This window comes from Homarus americanus, unplaced genomic scaffold, assembly GCF_018991925.1.
Source record: "Homarus americanus isolate GMGI-L3 unplaced genomic scaffold, GMGI_Hamer_2.0 scaffold74, whole genome shotgun sequence".
Classification (NCBI taxonomy): domain Eukaryota; kingdom Metazoa; phylum Arthropoda; class Malacostraca; order Decapoda; family Nephropidae; genus Homarus; species Homarus americanus.
In genome coordinates, this window is record NW_024716951.1 from 1,718,183 (window position 1) to 1,723,879 (window position 5,697).

Sequence of the window (5,697 nt, forward strand, 5' to 3'; positions counted from 1 at the left end):
CCTCCTGTCTCCCTTCTCCCCACCATCCCCTCCCTCCCCCCAACCATCTCTCCCTCTTTCCCTCCTCCTCCTCCTCCTCTCCCCACCATCCCTCTTTAACCATCTCCTCCTCTTCCTCTCTCCTCCTCCTCCTCCTCCCCCTGCATCCCTCTCCCCCAACCATCTCTCCCTCTTTCCCTCTCTCCTCTCTTCCCTGCTTACCTCTCTCTCCTCCTCCTCCTCCCCATCCTCTCCCCCATCATCTCTCCCTGCCCTCCCTCTCCCCTCCCAACCATCTCCAACCCTCTCTTTCCCTCTCCTCCTCCTCCCCACCATCCCTCTCCCCCAACCATCTCACCCTCTTTCCCTCTCCTCCTCCTCCTCCCCACCATCCTCTCCCTCCCCCCCCCAACCATCTCTCCCTCTTTCCCTCTCCTCCTCCTCCTCCTCCCCACCCTCTCCCCTCCTAACCATCTCCCTCTCCCCTCCTCCTCTCCTCCTCCCCTCCCCATCCCTCTCCCCCAACCATCTCCCTCTTTCCCTCTCTCCTCCTCCTCCCTCTCCCCCCCAACCTCCTCCCACCTCTCTTCCTCCTCCTCCTCTCCTCCTCCTCACTCCTCCTCCTCCTCCTCCCATCCCTCTCTCCCCCAACCATCTCTCCCCTCCTCTCCTCCCCCTCCTCTCCCTCCTCTCCCTCCCTCCTCCTCCTCCCCTCTCCCCCAACCATCTCACCCCTCTTCCCTCTCCTCCTCCTCCTCCTCCTCCCCTCCCTCTCCCTTCCCATCTCCCCTCTTTCCCCTCCTCTCCTCCTCCTCCTCCCCATCCCTCTCCCCCAACCATCTCTCCCTCTTTCCTCTCTCCTCCTCCTCCTCCTCCCCTCCCTCTCCCCCCAACCCTCCTCTCTCCTCTCCCCTCCTCCTCCTCCTCTCCTCCCCACCTCCTCCCTCTCCCCCCCAACCATCACCCTCTCCCTCCTTCTCCTCCTCCTCCTCCTCCCCCATCCCTCTCCCCCCAACCATCTCCACCTCCTCTCCCCCCCAGCATCTCACCCCTCTCCCCTCTCCTCCTCCTTCTCCCCATCCATCTCCCCCCTATCCATCTCTCCCCTCTTTCCCTCTCCTCCTCTCCTCCTTCTCCCACCATCCTCTCTCCCCCCAACCATCTCACCCTCTCCTCCCTCCTCCTCCTCGCCTTCTCCCCACCCATCCCTCTCCCCCCCCCAACCATCTCCCCACCTCTTTCCCTCCCCTCCTCCTTCTCCCCACCATCCCATCTCCCCCCCTAACCATCTCACCTCTTTCCTCTCCTCCTCCCTCCCTCCTCTCCCCACTCCCTCTCCCACCCCCAACCATCTCTCCCTCTCCCCCCAACCATCTCTCCCTCTCCTCCCTCTCTTCCTCCTCGCCATCTCATAAAAATTTAACGTCATGTTCTTAGGTCGTTGGATACAGTCCGCTGCTACCTGTGATGTGGGTCTTGTTGTTAATAGTTTGTTGCTGTGTTTACCTGCTCTCTCTCTCTCTCTTTCTTTCTTTCTTTCTTTCTTTCTTTCTTTCTTTCTTTCTTTCTTTCTTTCTTTCTTTCTTTCTTTCTTTCTTCTATTGCCTTCACTGTTGCTCTTGGTTCGACTGTACACACACACACACACAGGTATGATAATAGTTGAGGAAGGAGAACGCTGTGAGAATACCGTAAACCACTCTTAAATCACGCCCACACACACACATTCCTCAACGCCCACGCGCTCTCCACGCCCACATCCAAACATTCTTGTGTGTGTGTGTGTGTTATATTTCCATGTAGATCTGTCTCTTTACTCTCTCTCTCTCTCTCTCTCTCTCTCTCTCTCCTTCATAATTTCCTTCATCCTTCCTCCTTTGTCCCTCTTTCTGTGTTATTAAAACTTCCTTCCCCTTCTCTCTTTATTCCCCGTCATTCATTCAACCCCACCCCCCCACCCCCTACCCCCTTTTCTGTTTCTCTCCACCTGGGACGTGAGACTCCACGTCTTCGTCGAAAACAACCCCCACCCTCCTCCTCCTTCTCCCCCCTCCTCATTCTTTCCCCTACCCTTCCTCCTCCCTCACCCTGACCCCCTTTCCTCCCTCACCCTCCTCCCTAACCTTCCTCCCTCACCACCCCTCCCTCGCCACCCCCCGTAATGACGTAATCAGTGGTGGTCACGAATCCTGTTCCAGCCCTGGGGAAACTCTCACTTCCTCTCACCTTCCCTCTCACCTGTCCTCTCACTTCCACCCTTACCTTCCCTCTCACCTCTCCTACTCCACTCTCACCATATCCCTCTCATCTCCCCCTCCCTAGGTTAGATTAGGTTAGGGTGTTTCATCATCAGGTCAAATAAACATGGATGTCTAATCTTCACGTGATCCCATTGCAGGTGAGTACACTGGACGACGGCGCTGCCAGACACACGACTTAAGGTAAATGAAAAAAAAAATGTCTCCCTCAAGGTGTAAATATTTGGCGGTGTTCAATCACGTATGTTAAATTACTCAGGTGTTGAAGGCCGGATAAAACACCTGTGAATGATCCACTGTGTATTGAGTAGAATTATCAATAAACAGACGTGCTTAAATTAACTATTAGGGCAAAAAACTAAACCTTTGAATGTCATAAATGGATCAATTTTTAAAGGTAAATAATGAAATAAAATTATTATAACTCTCTCTCTCTCTCTCTCTCTCTCTCTCTCTCTCTCTCCACCGTTTATAAATCATAACAATATATCTTCATAAATGTTTTAAGATCAATTCCTCTCATGACCTTTCACACATCATCAAAATCACTCTTTGTCTCGGAAGATAAATGACACACGTCCGTCCGTCTGTCAGTCTGTTCCGAGAAGCGAGTCATTTATTTGGGTAGTGCCTGGTGGTGGTGGTCTGACTATCTCACTGTCTCATACCACTCATGACTCGGTATTTCGTGACGTGACGTGACGGTGAAGCAATGACTCAAAACACGTGTGGTTATGCGGTGAGTCATTATGAGTCATTGATTTGAGAGAAAAATGTATAAATTTTACATAATAATGAATATATCTGTACGTGGTGTTATGTTATGAAATATCTATCCACACACACACACACACACACACAAGACAAATTAGAGTATCACAAACATAAAGAAAGTTGTTATCGTAGCCTAAAAACAAAGATATGTCGAGAATCACAGCATAAAAACTTTCCCCGTGGTCACAATCATCTGCTCGTGTCAAGAGGAATCTCAAGAGTCATCATTCCTCATTGTTTAATCGGCAACCCTGATGTACCGGGCATAGAACGACCCTAGAGGTGATGGGGATGAGTTCTCGTGCTGGAAAACTATCGCCAGTGCAGGCAATAGATAAGGGGATATGTATTTGGTACTGGTTAAATATTTGGTTGATAGATATATACGCCAGGCGATGTTATAAGTGCTCGTGCTGACGTTGTTTTAGTTTTGGTGTATGGATAGAAGGTGTTTTGTGAAGTGGATATAACGCACACACACAGACACACATACACACACACACACAGACAGACACACACACACACACACACACACACACAGGTGGCAAAAACAAATACAGATTTTTTTCCTTCAGTATCACAGGTAATAAATCGATTCATAAAAGTGTATAATGTTCTTTAGATATCCGATCCGACCACAAGCGGAAATTGAGTGGTAGGGAGTACTTGGGTGGTCAGGTGAGCAGGATGGTTGAGGTGGTCGGAGTTAAGAGACAAAATAACACTGAGAATTTACCGTAACTAGACACGTTTACAGGAGATATTCATTGTATTGTAGGAACTTTTTGAGAGAGAGAGAGAGAGACGTACAGGACACTAGGACCAAGTCAATGTTCCATCACTTCTACGGCTTTTAATACTCCCTGTCTCGATAGTACTTGTAAAAACACCACAACACAACACCCGGCGCGGCAAGACTCGTAACCTACCGATTGTATCAAGAAAATTCATGAAAAAAAAAATCGAATCTTACATCACTGGAATCTTTCTTGTTACTTATACTGCCTCGTGGATTAAAATTATATAAATATACCGTATTATAATGAAATGATATACTGTATAGGAGTTGTAGTGTTATATCTAGACTTACCTGTTTCTCTTAACTCTATCACACCACCCCCGAGGCAGTATAGTTACCTGCTGTTGGTCTTTGAGGCAGAATTCACTGTACAGGCCAGTTCAATAATAGTGGTACTCACTTATATGGTCCATTAGAGTGGCCCTGCGTGTACCTGCATAGATTTTATGGGGTCCATGTGTACCGTTGCACACCTAAAGCGGTACACAGATTCAATGAACACTTAAAACGGTCGTGGTGTACCGTCACACACTGTAAACAGTAAACTTGTGTAAACTCAACACTTAAAGCGGTCTACTTGTACCAGCCTACACTTAAAGCGGTCTACTTGTACCAGCCTACACTTAAAGCGGTCCACATGTACCAATACTCAGAGTAGAACGGTTCTTTGGCGTCCGATAAGTCCAGAGGAACCAGTTCAGTGGTCCACGTGTCCCAACACTCACTCGGGCGGTCCAACGCGCGGTTCAGCTGAGAGCAAGTTGCCTCCACCGGTCACTGGCGGGCAGTGGTGGTCCTCCCTCCCAGCGTGGGTGTGTGGGCCCCACCCCGCACACACACACACACACACACACACACACACACACACACACACACACACACACACAAAACTTTATTGCGAATAAGAATTAAATTTTTTCGATGCATGACTCAGTCATGAGCGTCGTCTATAGAGCTACTGACGCACCTGAAGAAACAACATCCACCCTCGTTCACACACACACACACACACACACACACATACGCTCACACATACACACGCATACGCACACGCACACACACATACACACAAACCAAGTCAGGGTCGCTGGGCGTGGCCATGTGTGTACACACAACCGCACACATGTACACCCGGTTAAGCTATATACACGCAACCCCACACGTATACACTTGGTTAGCACACACATACACACACACATTCTTGAACGTTCATAAAAAACATACAAACACAGGCAGACACAGACATACACACATGCATGTCGGTATATATGAACTGGGCATGTTTGTGTGTGTGTGTGTGTGTGTGTTACCTGTATGTGTGTATCCCTCTGTGTTAGTACCTGTATATATGTGTGTGTGTGTGTGTGTGTGCGCATATAATCATAACCATGTAGATAAGTGTATGTGCACTAAGTGATCTGTGTACACTTCTACGTCCGGTTCAGTACACTTAACAGTCATGACCAAGAACCAATCAGCCTTCAGTTTCCGTGTGTTAATGTGTACTATATACTTCACAACTCACTACGTCATGTGGACATTAATACTGTCTACTTTCTACTACTACTAATACTACTAATAATACTACTAAAACAACAACAACAACAACTACTACTACTACCACCACTTTTCACTACTTTCTACTACTACTACTACTACTAATACTACTAATACTACTAAAACAACAACAACAACAACAACTACTACTACTACTACTACCACCACCACTTTTCACTACTTTCTACTACTACTACTACTACTACTACTACTACTACTAATAAAACAACAACAACAACAACTACTACTACTACTACTACTACTACCACCACTACTGCTACTGCTACTACTACTAATAATAATTGCTACAACAAAACCTTAACAACTACG